The following is a 20,660-nucleotide window of genomic DNA, read 5'->3' as shown; positions in this document are numbered from 1 at the left end:
TTTGATGGCAGATTGCAGGAGCCACTTGGTACTATCAAACCAGCCCAACTTGGCACTGGTGCCACCATGGGTCTGGTCACCATCCTGCCTATCGTAGCTTTTCAGGAGCCAGCCGGTCACTCCCAGCCATAGGCCCCCAGACACAAAGCTCGGCCCGTTTCCCTGGCAAACAAAAGTAAGCTGCCCCGCTTCTGGATGGCAGATAGTAGGACGCACTTGTTACTATCAAACCAGCCCGACTTGGCACTGGTGCCACCACTGGTCTGGGAACCATCCTGCGTATCGTGGATTCTAAGGAGCCAGCCGGCCAATCCCAGCCACAGGCACCCAAACACAAACAACGGCGCTTTTCCCTGGAAAACAAAACTCGCCTGACAACTTTTTGATGGCAGATTGCAGGAGCCACTTGGTACTATCAAACCAGCCCAACTTGGCACTGGTGCCACCATGGGTCTGGTCACCATCCTGCCTATCGTAGCTTTTCAGGAGCCAGCCGGTCACTCCCAGCCATAGGCCCCCAGACAAATACCTCGGCCCGTTTCCCTGGAAAACAAAAGTAAGCTGCCCCGCTTCTGGATGGCAGATTCCAGGACGCACTTGGTAGTATCAAACCAGCCCAACTTGGCACTGGTGCCACCTTGGGTCTGGGAACCATCCTGCGTATCGTGGATTCTAAGGAGCCAGCCGGCCACTCCCTGCCACAGGCCCCCAAACACAAACAACGGCGCTTTTCCCTGGAAAACAAACTCGCCTGCCAACTTTTTGATGGCAGATTGCAGGAGCCACTTGGTACTATCAAACCAGCCCAACTTGGCACTGGTGCCACCATGGGTCTGGTCACCATCCTGCCTATCGTAACTTTTCAGGAGCCAGCCGGTCACTCCCAGCCATAGGCCCCCAGACAAAAACCTCGGCCCGTTTCCCTGGCAAACAAAAGTAAGCTGCCCCGCTTCTGGATGGCAGATTCCCGGACGCACTTGGTACTATCAAACCAGCCCAACTTGGCACTGGTGCCACCTCTGATCTGGGAACCATGCTGAGTATCGTGGATTCTAAGGAGCCAGCCGGCCACTCCCAGCCACAAGCCCCCAAACACAAACAACGGCGCTTTTCCCTGGAAAACAAAACTCGCCTGCCAAGTTTTTGATGGCAGATTGCAGGAGCCACTTGGTACTATCAAACCAGCCCAACTTGGCACTGGTGCCGTCATGGGTCTGGTCACCATCCTGCCTATCGTAGCTTTTCACGAGCCAGCCGGTCACTCCCAGCCATAGGCCCGCAGACAAAAACCTCGGCCCGTTTCCCTGGAAAACAAAAGTAAGCTGCCCCGCTTCTGGATGGCAGATGGCAGGAACCACTTGGTACTATCAAACCAGCCCAACTTGGCACTGGTGCCACCTTGGGTCTGGGAACCATCCTGCGTATCGTGGATTCTAAGGGGCCAGCCGGTCGCTCCCAGCCACAGGCCCCCAAACAAAACCACAGGGCTATTTCCTGGAAAACAAAACTCGCCTGCCAAGTTTTTGATGGTAGATTGCAGGAGCCACTTGGTACTATCAAACCAGCCCAACTTGGCACTGGTGCCACCATGGGTCTGGTCACCATCCTGCCTATCGTAGCTTTTCAGGAGCCAGCCGGTCACTCCCAGCCATAGGCCCCGAGACACAAACCTCGGCCCGTTTCCCTGGCAAACAAAAGTAAGCTACCCCGCTTCTGGATGGCAGATTGCAGGAGCCACTTGGTACTATCAAACCAGCCCGACTTGGCACTGGTGCCACCTCAGGTCTGGGAACCATCCTGCGTATCGTGGATTCTAAGGAGCCAGCCGGCCACTCCCAGCCATAGGCCCCCAAACAAAAACAACGGCGCTTTTCCCTGGAAAACAAAACTTGCCTGCTAACATTTTGATGGCAGATTGCAGGAGCCACTTGGTACTATCAAACCAGCCCAACTTGGCACTGGTGCCACCATGGGTCTGGTCACCATCCTGCCTATCGTAGCTTTTCAGGAGCCAGCCGGTCACTCCCAGCCATAGGCCCCCAGACACAAAGCTCGACCCGTTTCCCTGGCAAACAAAAGCAAGCTGCCCCGCTTCTGGATGGCAGATTGCAGGAGCCACTTGGTACTATCAAACCAGCCCATCTTGGCATTGGTGCCACCTCTAGTCTGGGAACCATCCTGCGTATCGTGGATTCTAAGGAGCCAGCCGGTCACTCCCAGCCACAGGCCCCCAAACACAAACCACAGCGCTTTTCCCTGGAAAACAAAACTCGCCTGCCAACATTTTGATGGCAGATTGCAGGAGCCACTTGCTACTATCAAATCAGCCCAACTTGGCACTGGTGCCACCATGGGTCTGGTCACCATCCTGCCTATCGTAGCTTTTCAGGAGACAGCCGCTCCCTCCCTGCCATAGGCCCCCAGAGAAAAACCTCGGCCCATTTCCCTGGCAAACAAAAGTAAGCTGCCCCGCTTCTGGATGGCAGATTCCAGGACGCACTTGGTAGTATCAAACCAGCCCAACTTGGCACTGGTGCCACCTTGGGTCTGGGAACCATCCTGCGTATCGTGGATTCTAAAGAGCCAGCCGGTCACTCCCAGCCACAGGCCCCCAGACACAAACAACGGCGCTTTTCCCTGGACAACAAAACTCGCCTGCCAAATTTTGATGGCAGATTCCCGGAGCCACTTGGTACTATCAAACCAGCCCAACTTGACACTGGTGCCGTCATGGGTCTGGTCACCATCCTGCCTATCGTAGCTTTTCAGGAGCCAGCCGGTCACTCCCAGCCATAGGCCCCCAGACACAAAGCTCGGCCCGTTTCCCTGGCAAACAAAAGTAAGTTATCCCGCTTCTGGATGGCAGATTGCAGGAGCCACTTTTCACCATCAAACCAGCCCGACTTGGCATTGCTGCCACCTCTGGTCTGGGAACCATCCTGCGTATCGTGGATTCTAAGGAGCCAGCCGGCCACTCCCAGCCACAGGCACCCAAACACAAACAACGGCGCTTTTCCCTGGAAAACAAAACTCGCCTGACAACTTTTTGATGGCAGATTGCAGGAGCCACTTGGTACTATCAAACCAGCCCAACTTGGCACTGGTGCCACCATGGGTCTGGGAACCATCCTGCCTATCGTAGCTTTTCAGGAGCCAGCCGGTCACTCCCAGCCATAGGCCCCCAGACACAAACCTCGGCCCGTTTCCCTGGCAAACAAAAGTAAGCTACCCCGCTTCTGGATGGCAGATTGCAGGACGCACTTGGTACTATCAAACCAGCCCAACTTGGCACTGGTGCCACCTCAGGTCTGGGAACCATCCTGCGTATCGTGGATTCTAAGGAGCCAGCCGGCCACTCCCAGCCATAGGCCCCCAAACAAAAACAACGGCGCTTTTCCCTGGAAAACAAAACTTGCCTGCCAACTTTTTGATGGCAGATTGCAGGAGCCACTTGGTACTATCAAACCAGCCCAACTTGGCACTGGTGCCACCATGGGTCTGGTCACCATCCTGCCTATCGTAGCTTTTCAGGAGCCAGCCGGTCACTCCCAGCCGTAGGCCCACAGACACAAAACTCGGCCGGTTTCCCTGACAAACAAAAGTAAGCTGTCCCGCTTCTGGATGGCAGATTGCAGGAGCCACTTGCTACTATCAAACCACCCGACTTGGCACTGGTGCCACCTCTGGTCTGGGAACCATCCTGCGTATCGTAGATTCTAATTAGCCATCCGTCCACTCCCAGGCACAGGCCCCCAAACACAAACAACGGCGCTTTTCCCTGGAAAACAAAACTCGTCTGCCATCTTTTTGATGGCAGATTGCCGGAGCCACTTGGTACTATCAAACCAGCCCAACTTGGCACTGGTGCCACCATGGGTCTGGTCACCATCCTGCCTATCGTAGCTTTTCAGGAGCCAGCCGGCCACTCCCTGCCACAGGCCCCCAAACACAAACAACGGCGCTTTTCCCTGGAAAACAAAATTCGCCTGCCAACTTTTTGATGGCAGATTGCAGGAGCCACTTGGTACTATCAAATCAGCCCAACTTGGCACTGGTGCCACCATGGGTCTGGTCAACATCCTGCCTATCGTAGCTTTTCAGGAGCCAGCCGGTCACTCCCAGCCATAGGCCCCCAGACCCAAACCTCGGCCCGTTTCCCTGGCAAACAAAAGTAAGCTGCCCCGCTTCTGGATGGCAGATTGCAGGAGCCACTTGGTAGTATCAAACCAGCCCTACTTGGTACTGGTGCCAACTTGGGTCTGGGAAACATCCTGCGTATCGTGGACTCTAAGGAGCCAGCCGGCCACTCCCAGCCACAGGCCCCCAAACACAAACAAGGGCGCTTTTCCCTGGAAAACAAAACTCTCCTGCCAACTTTTTGATGGCAGATTGCAGGAGCCACTTGGTACTATCAAACCAGCCCAACTTGGCACTGGTGCCACCATGGGTCTGGTCACCATCCTGCCTATCGTAGCTTTTCAGGAGCCAGCCGGCCACTCCCAGCCATAGGCCCCCAGACACAAAGCTCGGCCCGTTTCCCTGGCAAACAAAAGTAAGCTGCCCCGCTTCTGGATGGCAGATTCCCGGACGCACTTGTTACAATCAAACCAGCCCAACTTGGCACTGGTGCCACCTCTGGTCTGGGAACCATGCTGAGTATCGTGGATTCTAAGGAGCCAGCCGGCCACTCCCAGCCACAGGCCCCCAAACACAAACAACGGCGCTTTTCCCTGGAAAACAAAACTCGCCTGCCAACTTTTTGATGGCAGATTGCAGGAGCCACTTGGTACTATCAAACCCGCCCAACTTGGCACTGGTGCCACCATGGGTCTGGTCACCATCCTGCCTATCGTAGCTTTTCAGGAGCCAGCCGGTCACTCCCCGCCATAGGCCCCCAGACACAAACCTCGGCCCGTTTCCCTGGCAAACAAAAGTAAGCTACCCCGCTTCTGGATGGCAGATTGCAGGACGCACTTGGTACTATCAAACCAGCCCAACTTGGCACTGGTGCCACCTCAGGTCTGTGAACCATCCTGCGTCTCGTGGATTCTAAGGAGCCAGCCGGCCACTCCCACCCATAGGCCCCCAAACAAAAACAACGGCGCTTTTCCCTGGAAAACAAAACTCGCCTGCCAACTTTTTGATGGCAGATTGCAGGAACCACTTGGTATTATCAAGCCAGCCCGACTTGGCACTGGTGCCACCTTGGGTCTGGGAACCATGCTGCGTATCGTGGATTCTAAGGAGCCAGCCGGTCACTCCCTGCCACAGGCCCCCAAACACAAACAACGGCGCTTTTCCCTGGAAATCAACACTCGCTTGCCGACTTTTTGATGGCAGATTGCAGGAGCCACTTGGTACTATCAAACCAGCCCAACTTGGCACTGGTGCCACCATGGGTCTGGTCACCATCATGCCTCTCGTAGCTTTTCAGGACCTAGCCGGTCACTCACAGCCCTAGGCCCCCAGACACAAACCTTGGCCCGTTTCCCTGGCAAACAAAAGTAAGCTGCCCCGTTTCTGGATGGCAGATTTCAGTAGCAACTTTGCACCATCAAACTGGCCCGACTTGTCACTGGTGCCACTTTAGGTCTGGGAACCATCCTGCGTATCGTGGATTCTAATTAGCCATCCGGCCACTCCCACCCACAGGCCCCCAAACACAAACAACGGCGCTTTTCCCTGGAAAACAAAACTCGCCTGCCAACTTTTTGATGGCAGATTGCAGGAGCCACTTGGTACTATAAAATCAGCCGAACTTGGCACTGGTGCCACCATGGGTCTGGTAACCATCCTGCCTATCGTACCTTTTCAGGAGCCAGCTGGTCACTCCCAGCCATAGGCCCCCAGACAAAAACCTCGGCTCCTTTCCCTGGCAAACAAAAGTAAGCAGCCCTGCTTCTGGATGTCAGATTGCAGGAGCCACTTTGCACCATCAAACTGGCCCGACTTGTCACTGTTGCCACCTCTGGTCTGGGAACCATCCTGCGTATCGTGGATTCTAATTAGCCAGCCGGCCACTCCCAGCCACAGGCCCCCAAACACAAACAACGGCGCTTTTCCCTGGAAAACAAAACTCGCCTGACAACTTTTTGATGGCAGATTGCAGGAGCCACTTGGTACTATCAAACCAGCCCAACTTGGCACTGGTGCCACCATGGGTCTGGTCACCATCCTGCCTATCGTAGCTTTTCAGGAGCCAGCCGGTCACTCCCAGCCATAGGCCCCCAGACACAAAGCTCGGCCCGTTTCCCTGGCAAACAAAAGTAAGCTGCCCCGCTTCTGGATGGCAGATAGTAGGACGCACTTGTTACTATCAAACCAGCCCGACTTGGCACTGGTGCCACCACTGGTCTGGGAACCATCCTGCATATCGTGGATTCTAAGGAGCCAGCCGGCCACTCCCACCCACAGGACCCCAAACACAAACAACGGCGCTTTTCCCTGGAAAACAAAACTCGCCTGCCAACTTTTTGATGGCAGATTGCAGGAGCCACTTGGTACTATCAAACCAGCCCAACTTGGCACTGGTGCCACCATGGGTCTGGTCACCATCCTGACTATCGTAGCTTTTCAGGAGCCAGCCGGTCACTCCCAGCCATAGGCCCCCAGACAAATACCTCGGCCCGTTTCCCTGGCAAACAAAAGTAAGCTGCCCCGCTTCTGGATGGCAGATTGCAGGACGCACTTGGTACTATCAAACCAGCCCGACTTGGCACTGGTGCCACCACTGGTCTGGGAACCATCCTGCGTCTCGTGGATTCTAAGGAGCCAGCCGGCCACTCCCTGCCACAGGCCCCCAAACACAAACAACGGCGCTTTTCCCTGGAAAACAAAACTCGCCTGCCAACTTTTTGATGGCAGATTGCAGGAGCCACTTGGTACTATCAAACCAGCCCAACTTGGCACTGGTGCCACCATGGGTCTGGTCACCATCCTGCCTATCGTAACTTTTCAGGAGCCAGCCGGTCACTCCCATCCATAGGCCCCCAGACAAAAACCTCGGCCCGTTTCCCTGGCAAACAAAAGTAAGCTGCCTTGCTTCTGGATGGCAGATTCCCGGACGCACTTGGTACTATCAAACCAGCCCAACTTGGCACTGGTGCCACCTCTGATCTTCGAACCATGCTGAGTATCGTGGATTCTAAGGAGCCAGCCGGCCACTCCCCGCCACAGGCCCCCAAACACAAACAACGGCGCTTTTCCCTGGAAAACAAAACTCGCCTGCCAAGTTTTTGATGGCAGATTGCAGGAGCCACTTGGTACTATCAAACCAGCCCAACTTGGCACTGGTGCCGTCATGGGTCTGGTCACCATCCTGCCTATCGTAGCTTTTCAGGAGCCAGCCGGTCACTCCCAGCCATAGGCCCCCAGACAAAAACCTCGGCCCGTTTCCCTGGCAAACAAAAGTAAGCTGCCCCGCTTCTGGATGGCAGATTGCAGGAACCACTTGGTACTATCAAACCAGCCCAACTTGGCACTGGTGCCACCATGGGTCTGGGAACCATCCTGTGTATCGTGGATTCTAATTAGCCATCCGTCCACTCCAGGCCATAGGGCCCCAGGCACAAACAACGGCGCTTTTACCTGGAAAACAAAACTCGCCTGCCAACTTTTTGATGGCCGATTGCAGGAACCACTTGGTATTATCTAGCCAGCCCAACTTGGCACTGGTGCCACCATGGGTCTGGTCACCATCCTGCCTATCGTAGCTTTTCAGGAGCCAGCCGGTCACTCCCTGCCATAGGCCCCCAGACACAAACCTCGGACCGTTTCCCTGGCAAACAAAAGTAAGCTGCCCCGCTTCTGGATGGCAGATTGCAGGAACCACTTGTTACTATCAAACCAGCCCAACTTGGCACTGGTGCCACCATGGGTCTGGGAACCATCCTGTGTATCGTGGATTCTAATTAGCCATCCGTCCACTCCAGGCCATAGGGCCCCAGGCACAAACAACGGCGCTTTTCCCTGGAAAACAAAACTCGCCAGCCAACTTTTTGATGGCCGATTGCAGGAACCACTTGGTATTATCAAGCCAGCCCGACTTGGCACTGGTGCCACCTTGGGTCTGGGAACCATGCTGCGTATCGTGGATTCTAAGGAGCCAGCCGGCCACTCCCTGCCACAGGCCCCCAAACACAAACAACGGCGCTTTTCCCTGGAAAACAAAACTCGCCTGCCAAGTTTTTGATGGCAGATTGCAGGAGCCACTTGGTACTATCAAACCAGCCCAACTTGGCACTGGTGCCACCATGGGTCTGGTCACCATCCTGCCTATCGTAGCTTTTCAGGAGCCAGCCAGCCACCCCCAGCCAGAGGCCCCCAGACAAATATTTCGGCCCGTTTCCCTGGCAAACAAAAGTAAGCTGCCTTGCTTCTGCATGGCAGATTGCAGGAGCCACTTTGCACCGTCAAACCAGCCCAACTTGGCACTGGTGCCACCTCAGGTCTGGGAAACATCCTGCGTATCGTGGGTTCTAATTAGCCATCCGTCCACTCCAGGCCATAGGGCCCCAGGCACAAACAACGGCGCTTTTCCCTGGAAAACAAAACTCGCCTGCCAACTTTTTGATGGCCGATCGCAGGAACCACTTGGTATTATCAAGCCAGCCCAACTTGGCACTGGTGCCACCATGGGTCTGGTCACCATCCTGCCTATCGTAGCTTTTCAGGAGCCAGCCGGTCACTCCCAGCCATAGGCCCCCAGACAAAAACCTCGGCCCGTTTCCCTGGCAAACAAAAGTAAGCTGCCCCGCTTCTGGATGGCAGATTCCCGGACGCACTTGTTACTATCAAACCAGCCCAACTTGGCACTGGTGCCACCATGGGTCTGGGAACCATCCTGTGTATCGTGGATTCTAATTAGCCATCCGTCCACTCCAGGCCATAGGGCCCCAGGCAAAAACAACGGCGCTTTTCCCTGGAAAACAAAACTCGCCTGCGAACATTTTGATGGCCGATTGCAGGAACCACTTGGTATTATCAAGCCAGCCCGACTTGGCACTGGTGCCACCTTGGGTCTGGGAACCATGCTGCGTATCGTGGATTCTAAGGAGCCAGCTGGCCACTCCCAGCCACAGGCCCCCAAACACAAACAACGACGCTTTTCCCTGGAAATCAACACTCGCTTGCCGACTTTTTGATGGCAGATTGCAGGAGCCACTTGGTACTATCAAACCAGCCCAACTTGGCACTGGTGCCACCATGGGTCTGGTCACCATCCTGCCTATCGTAGCTTTTCATGAGCCAGCCGGCCACTCCCAGCCATAGGCCCCCACACACAAACCTCGGCCCGTTTCCCTGGCAAACAAAAGTAAGCTGCCCCGCTTCTGGATGGCAGATTGCAGGACGCACTTGTTACAATCAAACCAGCCCTACTTGGCACTGGTGCTACCTCTGGTCTGGGAACCATGCTGAGTATCGTGGATTCTAAGGAGCCAGCTGGCCACTCCCAGCCACAGGCCCCCAAACACAAACAACGGCGCTTTTCCCTGGAAAACAAAACTCGCCTGCCAAGTTTTTGATGGCAGATTGCAGGAGCCACTTGGTACTATCAAACCAGCCCAACTTGGCACTGGTGCCGTCATGGGTCTGGTCACCATCATGCCTATCGTAGCTTTTCAGGAGCCAGCCGGTCACTTCCAGGCTTAGGCCCCCAGACACAATCCTCGGACCGTTTCCCTGGCAAACAAAAGTAAGCTGCCCCGCTTCTGGATGGCAGATTGCAGGAACCACTTGTTACTATCAAACCAGCCCAAGTTGGCACTGGTGCCACCATGGGTCTGGGAACCATCCTGTGTATCGTGGATTCTAATTAGCCATCCGTCCACTCCAGGCCATAGGGCCCCAGGCGAAAACAACGGCGCTTTTCCCTGGAAAACAAACTCGCCTGCCAAATTTTTGATGGCAGATTGCAGGAGCCACTTGGTACTATCAAACCAGCCCAACTTGGCACTGGTGCCACCATGGGTCTGGTCACCATCCTGCCTATCGTAGCTTTTCAGGAGCCAGCCGGTCACTCCCAGCCATAGGCCCCGAGACACAAACCTCGGCCCGTTTCCCTGGCAAACAAAAGTAAGCTGCCCCGCTTCTGGATGGCAGATTGCAGGACGCACTTGGTACTATCAAACCAGCCCAACTTGGCACTGGTGCCACCTCAGGTCTGGGAACCATCCTGCGTCTCGTGGATTCTAAGGAGCCAGCCGGCCACTCCCACCCATAGGCCCCCAAACAAAAACAACGGCGCTTTTCCCTGGAAAACAAAACTCGCCTGCCAACTTTTTGATGGCCGATTGCAGGAACCACTTGGTATTATCAAGCCAGCCCGACTTGGCACTGGTGCTACCTTGGGTCTGGGAACCATGCTGCGTATCGTGGATTCTAAGGAGCCAGCCGGCCACTCCCTGCCACAGGCCCCCAAACACAAACAACGGCGCTTTTCCCTGGAAATCAACACTCGCTTGCCGACTTTTTGATGGCAGATTGCAGGAGCCACTTGGTACTATCAAACCAGCCCAACTTGGCACTGGTGCCACCATGGGTCTGGTCACCATCATGCCTCTCGTAGCTTTTCAGGACCTAGCCGGTCACTCACAGCCATAGGCCCCCAGACACAAACCTTGGCCCGTTTCCCTGGCAAACAAAAGTAAGCTGCCCCGTTTCTGGATGGCAGATTTCAGTAGCAACTTTGCACCATCAAACTGGCCCGACTTGTCACTGGTGCCACTTTAGGTCTGGGAACCACCCTGCGTATCGTGGATTGTAATTAGCCATCCGGCCACTCCCACCCACAGGCCCCCAAACACAAACAACGGCGCTTTTCCCTGGAAAACAAAACTCGCCTACCAACATTTTGATGGCAGATTGCAGGAGCCACTTGGTACTATCAAATCAGCCGAACTTGGCACTGGTGCCACCATGGGTCTGGTAACCATCCTGCCTATCGTACCTTTTCAGGAGCCAGCTGGTCACTCCCAGCCATAGGCCCCCAGACAAAAACCTCGGCTCCTTTCCCTGGCAAACAAAAGTAAGCTGCCCTGCTTCTGGATGGCAGATTGCAGGAGCCACTTTGCACCATCAAACTGGCCCGACTTGTCATTGTTGCCACCTCTGGTCTGGGAACCATCCTGCGTATCGTGGATTCTAATTAGCCAGCCGGCCACTCCCAGCCACAGGCCCCCAAACACAAACAACGGCGCTTTTCCCTGGAAAACAAAACTCGCCTGACAACTTTTTGATGGCAGATTGCAGGAGCCACTTGGTACTATCAAACCAGCCCAACTTGGCACTGGTGCCACCATGGGTCTGGTCACCATCCTGCCTATCGTAGCTTTTCAGGAGCCAGCCGGTCACTCCCAGCCATAGGCCCCCAGACACAAAGCTCGGCCCGTTTCCCTGGCAAACAAAAGTAAGCTGCCCCGCTTCTGGATGGCAGACAGTAGGACGCACTTGTTAATATCAAACCAGCCCGACTTGGCACTGGTGCCACCACTGGTCTGGGAACCATCCTGCGTATCGTGGATTCTAAGGAGCCAGCCGGCCACTCCCAGCCACAGGCACCCAAACACAAACAACGGCGCTTTTCCCTGGAAAACAAAACTCGCCTGACAACTTTTTGATGGCAGATTGCAGGAGCCACTTGGTACTATCAAACCAGCCCAACTTGGCACTGGTGCCACCATGGGTCTGGTCACCATCCTGCCTATCGTAGCTTTTCAGGAGCCAGCCGGTCACTCCCAGCCATAGGCCCCCAGACAAATACCTCGGCCCGTTTCCCTGGAAAACAAAAGTAAGCTGCCCCGCTTCTGGATGGCAGATTGCAGGACGCACTTGGTACTATCAAACCAGCCCGACTTGGCACTGGTGCCACGTCAAGTCTGGGAACCATCCTGCGTATCGTGGATTCTAAGGAGCCAGCCGGCCACTCCCTGCCACAGGCCCCCAAACACAAACAACGGCGCTTTTCCCTGGAAAACAAAACTCGCCTGCCAACTTTTTGATGGCAGATTGCAGGAGCCACTTGGTACTATCAAACCAGCCCAACTTGGCACTGGTGCCACCATGGGTCTGGGAACCATCCTGCCTATCGTAACTTTTCAGGAGCCAGCCAGTCACTCCCAGCCATAGGCCCCCAGACAAAAACCTCGGCCCGTTTCCCTGGCAAACAAAAGTAAGCTGCCCCGCTTCTGGATGGCAGATTCCCGGACGCACTTGGTACTATCAAACCAGCCCAACTTGGCACTGGTGCCACCTCTGATCTGGGAACCATGCTGAGTATCGTGGATTCAAGGAGCCAGCCGGCCACTCCCAGCCACAGGCCCCCAAACACAAACAACGGCACTTTTCCCTGGAAAACAAAACTCGCCTGCCAAGTTTTTGATGGCAGATTGCAGGAGCCACTTGGTACTATCAAACCAGCCCAACTTGGCACTGGTGCCGTCATGGGTCTGGTCACCATCCTGCCTATCGTAGCTTTTCAGGAGCCAGCCGGTCACTCCCAGCCATAGGCCCCCAGACAAAAACCTCGGCCCGTTTCCCTGGCAAACAAAAGTAAGCTGCCCCGCTTCTGGATGGCAGATTGCAGGAACCACTTGTTACTATCAAACCAGCCCAACTTGGCACTGGTGCCACCATGGGTCTGGGAACCATCCTGTGTATCGTGGATTCTAATTAGCCATCCGTCCACTCCAGGCCATAGGGCCCCAGGCACAAACAACGGCGCTTTTCCCTGGAAAACAAAACTTGCCTGCCAACTTTTTGATGGCCGATTGCAGGAACCACTTGGTATTATCAAGCCAGCCCGACTTGGCACTGGTGCCACCTTGGGTCTGGGAACCATGCTGCGTATCGTGGATTCTAAGTAGCCAGCCGGCCACTCCCTGCCACAGGCCCCCAAACACAAACAACGGCGCTTTTCCCTGGAAAACAAAACTCGCCTGCCAAGTTTTTGATGGCAGATTGCAGGAGCCACTTGGTACTATCAAACCAGCCCAACTTGGCACTGGTGCCACCATGGGTCTGGTCACCATCCTGCCTATCGTAGCTTTTCAGGAGCCAGCCAGCCACCCCCAGCCAGAGGCCCCCAGACAAATATTTCGGCCCGTTTCCCTGGCAAACAAAAGTAAGCTGCCCCGCTTCTGGATGGCAGATTGCAGGACGCACTTGGTACTATCAAACCAGCCCAACTTGGCACTGGTGCCACCTCAGGTCTGGGAACCATCCTGCGTCTCGTGGATTCTAAGGAGCCAGCCGGCCACTCCCACCCATAGGCCCCCAAACAAAAACAACGGCGCTTTTCCCTGGAAAACAAAACTCGCCTGCCAACTTTTTGATGGCCGATTGCAGGAACCACTTGGTATTATCAAGCCAGCCCGACTTGGCACTGGTGCTACCTTGGGTCTGGGAACCATGCTGCGTATCGTGGATTCTAAGGAGCCAGCCGGCCACTCCCTGCCACAGGCCCCCAAACACAAACAACGGCGCTTTTCCCTGGAAATCAACACTCGCTTGCCGACTTTTTGATGGCAGATTGCAGGAGCCACTTGGTACTATCAAACCAGCCCAACTTGGCACTGGTGCCACCATGGGTCTGGTCACCATCATGCCTCTCGTAGCTTTTCAGGACCTAGCCGGTCACTCACAGCCATAGGCCCCCAGACACAAACCTTGGCCCGTTTCCCTGGCAAACAAAAGTAAGCTGCCCCGTTTCTGGATGGCAGATTTCAGTAGCAACTTTGCACCATCAAACTGGCCCGACTTGTCACTGGTGCCACTTTAGGTCTGGGAACCACCCTGCGTATCGTGGATTGTAATTAGCCATCCGGCCACTCCCACCCACACGCCCCCAAACACAAACAACGGCGCTTTTCCCTGGAAAACAAAACTCGCCTACCAACATTTTGATGGCAGATTGCAGGAGCCACTTGGTACTATCAAATCAGCCGAACTTGGCACTGGTGCCACCATGGGTCTGGTAACCATCCTGCCTATCGTACCTTTTCAGGAGCCAGCTGGTCACTCCCAGCCATAGGCCCCCAGACAAAAACCTCGGCTCCTTTCCCTGGCAAACAAAAGTAAGCAGCCCTGCTTCTGGATGGCAGATTGCAGGAGCCACTTTGCACCATCAAACTGGCCCGACTTGTCATTGTTGCCACCTCTGGTCTGGGAACCATCCTGCGTATCGTGGATTCTAATTAGCCAGCCGGCCACTCCCAGCCACAGGCCCCCAAACACAAACAACGGCGCTTTTCCCTGGAAAACAAAACTCGCCTGACAACTTTTTGATGGCAGATTGCAGGAGCCACTTGGTACTATCAAACCAGCCCAACTTGGCACTGGTGCCACCATGGGTCTGGTCACCATCCTGCCTATCGTAGCTTTTCAGGAGCCAGCCGGTCACTCCCAGCCATAGGCCCCCAGACACAAAGCTCGGCCCGTTTCCCTGGCAAACAAAAGTAAGCTGCCCCGCTTCTGGATGGCAGATAGTAGGACGCACTTGTTAATATCAAACCAGCCCGACTTGGCACTGGTGCCACCACTGGTCTGGGAACCATCCTGCGTATCGTGGATTCTAAGGAGCCAGCCGGCCACTCCCAGCCACAGGCACCCAAACACAAACAACGGCGCTTTTCCCTGGAAAACAAAACTCGCCTGACAACTTTTTGATGGCAGATTGCAGGAGCCACTTGGTACTATCAAACCAGCCCAACTTGGCACTGGTGCCACCATGGGTCTGGTCACCATCCTGCCTATCGTAGCTTTTCAGGAGCCAGCCGGTCACTCCCAGCCATAGGCCCCCAGACAAATACCTCGGCCCGTTTCCCTGGAAAACAAAAGTAAGCTGCCCCGCTTCTGGATGGCAGATTGCAGGACGCACTTGGTACTATCAAACCAGCCCGACTTGGCACTGGTGCCACGTCAAGTCTGGGAACCATCCTGCGTATCGTGGATTCTAAGGAGCCAGCCGGCCACTCCCTGCCACAGGCCCCCAAACACAAACAACGGCGCTTTTCCCTGGAAAACAAAACTCGCCTGCCAACTTTTTGATGGCAGATTGCAGGAGCCACTTGGTACTATCAAACCAGCCCAACTTGGCACTGGTGCCACCTCTGGTCTGGGAACCATCCTGCCTATCGTAACTTTTCAGGAGCCAGCCAGTCACTCCCAGCCATAGGCCCCCAGACAAAAACCTCGGCCCGTTTCCCTGGCAAACAAAAGTAAGCTGCCCCGCTTCTGGATGGCAGATTCCCGGACGCACTTGGTACTATCAAACCAGCCCAACTTGGCACTGGTGCCACCTCTGATCTGGGAACCATGCTGAGTATCGTGGATTCAAGGAGCCAGCCGGCCACTCCCAGCCACAGGCCCCCAAACACAAACAACGGCACTTTTCCCTGGAAAACAAAACTCGCCTGCCAAGTTTTTGATGGCAGATTGCAGGAGCCACTTGGTACTATCAAACCAGCCCAACTTGGCACTGGTGCCGTCATGGGTCTGGTCACCATCCTGCCTATCGTAGCTTTTCAGGAGCCAGCCGGTCACTCCCAGCCATAGGCCCCCAGACAAAAACCTCGGCCCGTTTCCCTGGAAAACAAAAGTAAGCTGCCCCGCTTCTGGATGGCAGATTGCAGGACCCACTTGTTACTATCAAACCAGCCCAACTTGGCACTGGTGCCACCATGGGTCTGGGAACCATCCTGTGTATCGTGGATTCTAATTAGCCATCCGTCCACTCCAGGCCATAGGGCCCCAGGCACAAACAACGGCGCTTTTCCCTGGAAAACAAAACTTGCCTGCCAACTTTTTGATGGCCGATTGCAGGAACCACTTGGTATTATCAAGCCAGCCCGACTTGGCACTGGTGCCACCTTGGGTCTGGGAACCATGCTGCGTATCGTGGATTCTAAGTAGCCAGCCGGCCACTCCCTGCCACAGGCCCCCAAACACAAACAACGGCGCTTTTCCCTGGAAAACAAAACTCGCCTGCCAAGTTTTTGATGGCAGATTGCAGGAGCCACTTGGTACTATCAAACCAGCCCAACTTGGCACTGGTGCCACCATGGGTCTGGTCACCATCCTGCCTATCGTAGCTTTTCAGGAGCCAGCCAGCCACCCCCAGCCAGAGGCCCCCAGACAAATATTTCGGCCCGTTTCCCTGGCAAACAAAAGTAAGCTGCCCCGCTTCTGCATGGCACATTGCAGGAGCCACTTTGCACCGTCAAACCAGCCCAACTTGGCACTGGTGTCACCATGGGTCTGGGAACCATCCTGTGTATCGTGGGTTCTAATTAGCCATCCGTCCACTCCAGGCCATAGGGCCCCAGGCACAAACAACGGCGCTTTTCCCTGGAAAACAAAACTCGCCTGCCAACTTTTTGATGGCCGATTGCAGGAACCACTTGGTATTATCAAGACAGCCCAACTTGGCACTGGTGCCACCATGGGTCTGGTCACCATCCTGCCTATCGTAGCTTTTCAGGAGCCAGCCGGTCACTCCCAGCCATAGGCCCCCAGACACAAACCTCGGACCGTTTCCCTGGCAAACAAAAGTAAGCTGCCCCGCTTCTGGATGGCAGATTGCAGGAACCACTTGGTACTATCAAACCAGCCCAACTTGGCACTGGTGCCACCATGGGTCTGGGAACCATCCTGTGTATCGTGGATTCTAATTAGCCATCCGTCCACTCCAGGCCATAGGGCCCCAGGCACAAACAACGGCGCTTTTCCCTGGAAAACAAAACTCGCCTGCCAACTTTTTGATGGCCGATTGCAGGAACCACTTGGTATTATCAAGCCAGCCCGACTTGGCACTGGTGCCACCTTGGGTCTGGGAACCATGCTGCGTATCGTGGATTCTAAGGAGCCAGCCGGCCACTCCCAGCCACAGGCCCCCAAACACAAACAACGACGCTTTTCCCTGGAAATCAACACTCGCTTGCCGACTTTTTGATGGCAGATTGCAGGAGCCACTTGGTACTATCAAACCAGCCCAACTTGGCACTGGTGCCACCATGGGTCTGGTCACCATCCTGCCTATCGTAGCTTTTCAGGAGCCAGCCGGCCACTCCCAGCCATAGGCCCCCAGACACAAACCTCGGCCCGTTTCCCTGGCAAACAAAAGTAAGCTGCCCCGCTTCTGGATGGCAGATTCCCGGACGCACTTGTTACAATCAAACCAGCCCAACTTGGCACTGGTGCCACCTCTGGTCTGGGAACCATGCTGAGTATCGTGGATTCTAAGGAGCCAGCCGGCCACTCCCAGCCACAGGCCCCCAAACACAAACAACGGCGCTTTTCCCTGGAAAACAAAACTCGCCTGCCAAGTTTTTGATGGCAGATTGCAGGAGCCACTTGGTACTATCAAACCAGCCCAACTTGGCACTGGTGCCGTCATGGGTCTGGTCCACATCCTGCCTATCGTAGCTTTTCACGAGCCAGCCGGTCACTTCCAGGCTTAGGCCCCCAGACACAATCCTCGGACCGTTTCCCTGGCAAACAAAAGTAAGCTGCCCCGCTTCTGGATGGCAGATTGCAGGAACCACTTGGTACTATCAAACCAGCCCAAGTTGGCACTGGTGCCACCATGGGTCTGGGAACCATCCTGTGTATCGTGGATTCTAATTAGCCATCCGTCCACTCCAGGCCATAGGGCCCCAGGCGCAAACAACGGCGCTTTTCCCTGGATAACAAACTCGCCTGCCAAATTTTTGATGGCAGATTGCAGGACGCACTTGGTACTATCAAACCAGCCCAACTTGGCACTGGTGCCACCTCAGGTCTGGGAACCATCCTGCGTCTCGTGGATTCTAAGGAGCCAGCCGGCCACTCCCACCCATAGGCCCCCAAACAAAAACAACGGCGCTTTTCCCTGGAAAACAAAACTCGCCTGCCAACTTTTTGATGGCCGATTGCAGGAACCACTTGGTATTATCAAGCCAGCCCGACTTGGCACTGGTGCCACCTTGGGTCTGGGAACCATGCTGCGTATCGTGGATTCTAAGGAGCCAGCCGGCCACTCCCTGCCACAGGCCCCCAAACACAAACAACGGCGCTTTTCCCTGGAAATCAACACTCGCTTGCCGACTTTTTGATGGCAGATTGCAGGAGCCACTTGGTACTATCAAACCAGCCCAACTTGGCACTGGTGCCACCATGGGTCTGGTCACCATCATGCCTCTCGTAGCTTTTCAGGACCTAGCCGGTCACTCACAGCCATAGGCCCCCAGACACAAACCTTGGCCCGTTTCCCTGGCAAACAAAAGTAAGCTGCCCCGTTTCTGGATGGCAGATTTCAGTAGCAACTTTGCACCATCAAACTGGCCCGACTTGTCACTGGTGCCACTTTAGGTCTGGGAACCATCCTGCGTATCGTGGATTCTAATTAGCCATCCGGCCACTCCCACCCACAGGCCCCCAAACACAAACAACGGCGCTTTTCCCTGGAAAACAAAACTCGCCTACCAACATTTTGATGGCAGATTGCAGGAGCCACTTGGTACTATCAAATCAGCCGAACTTGGCACTGGTGCCACCATGGGTCTGGTAACCATCCTGCCTATCGTACCTTTTCAGGAGCCAGCTGGTCACTCCCAGCCATAGGCCCCCAGACAAAAACCTCGGCTCCTTTCCCTGGCAAACAAAAGTAAGCAGCCCTGCTTCTGGATGGCAGATTGCAGGAGCCACTTTGCACCATCAAACTGGCCCGACTTGTCACTGTTGCCACCTCTGGTCTGGGAACCATCCTGCGTATCGTGGATTCTAATTAGCCAGCCGGCCACTCCCACCCACAGGCCCCCAAACACAAACAACGGCGCTTTTCCCTGGAAAACTAAACTCGCCTGACAACTTTTTGATGGCAGATTGCAGGAGCCACTTGGTACTATCAAACCAGCCCAACTTGGCACTGGTGCCACCATGAGTCTGGTCACCATCCTGCCTATCGTAGCTTTTCAGGAGCCAGCCGGTCACTCCCTGCCACAGGCCCCCAGACACAAAGCTCGGCCCGTTTCCCTGGCAAACAAAAGTAAGCTGCCCCGCTTCTGGATGGCAGATAGTAGGACGCACTTGTTACTATCAAACCAGCCCGACTTGGCACTGGTGCCACCACTGGTCTGGGAACCATCCTGCGTATCGTGGATTCTAAGGAGCCAGCCGGCCACTCCCAGCCTCAGGCACCCAAACACAAACAACGGCGCTTTTCCCTGGAAAACAAAACTCGCCTGACAACTTTTTGATGGCAGATTGCAGGAGCCACTTGGTACTATCAAACCAGCCCAACTTGGCACTGGTGCCACCATGGGTCTGGTCACCATCCTGCCTATCGTAGCTTTTCAGGAGCCAGCCGGCCACTCTCAGCCATATGCCCCCAAAAAAAAACCACGGACCTTTTCTCTGGCAAACAAAAATCAGCTGCCCCACTTCTGGATGGCAGATTGCAGGAGCCACTTGGGACTATCACACCAGCACAACATGGCACTGCTGCCACCTTGGATCTGGGAACAATCCTGCGTATCGTACATATTCAGGAACCAGCCGAACACTCCCAGCCACAGGCCCCCAAACACAAACAACGGCCCTTTTCTCTGGCAAACAAAACTCAACTGCCCCTCTTCTCGATGGCAAATTGCAGGATGCACTTGGTACTACAAAAAGAGCCCGACTTGGCAGTGGTGCCACCTTGGTTCTGGGAACCATCCTGCATATCATGCATTTTAAGGAGCCAGCCGGCAATTCCCAGCCGTATGCCCCAAAAAGAAACCATGGACCTTTTCTCTGGCAAAAAAAACTCAGCTGTCCCGCTTCTGGATGGCAGATTGCAGGAGTTACTTTGAACCATACAACCAGCCTTACTTGGCACTGGTGCCACCTTGGATCTGGGAACCATCCTGCCTATCGTTGATTTTCAGGGGCCAGCCGGCCACTCTCAGCCATAGGCCCCCAAACACAAACCACAGCCCTTTTCTCTAGCAAACAAAATTCAACTGCCCCGCTTCTGGATGGCAAATTGCAGGAGCCACTGGGTACTACAAAAACAGCCTGACTTGGCACTGGTGCCACCTTGCGTCTGGTTACCATGCGGCGTATCGTGCATTTTAAGGAGCCAGGTGGCCACTCCCAGCCATATGCCCCCAAACACAACCCACGGGCCTTTTCTCTGGCAAACAAAACTCAGCTGCCCCGCTTCTGGATGGCAGATTGCAGGAGACACTTGGTACTATCAAACCAGCCCGACTTGGCACTGGTGCCACCTTGGGTCTGGGAACCATCCTGCGTATTGTGGATTGTCAGGAGACAGCCGACCACTCTCGGCCACAGAGCCCAATCAAAAACAAAGGTCCGTTTCCCTGGCAAAAAAAACTCAGCTGCCCCGCTTCTGGATGGGAGATTGCAGGAGGCACTTGACACTGTCAAACGAGCCCCACTTGGCACTGGTGCCACCTTGGGTCTGGGAACCATGCTGCGTATCGTGGATTTTCAGGAGCCAGCCGGCCACTCCCAGCCACAGGCCCCCAAACACAAACCAGAGCCTTTTTCTCTGGCAAACAAAACTCAGCTGCCCCGCTTCTGGATGGCAGATTGCAGGAGCCACTTGGTACTATCAAACCAGCCCGACTTGGCACTGGTGCCACCTTGGGTCTGGGAACCATCCTGCCTATCGTGGA

Source organism: Melospiza melodia, chromosome 3, assembly GCF_035770615.1.
Source record: "Melospiza melodia melodia isolate bMelMel2 chromosome 3, bMelMel2.pri, whole genome shotgun sequence".
In the NCBI taxonomy this organism is placed as follows: domain Eukaryota; kingdom Metazoa; phylum Chordata; class Aves; order Passeriformes; family Passerellidae; genus Melospiza; species Melospiza melodia.
This window is presented reverse-complemented; position numbering follows the sequence as displayed.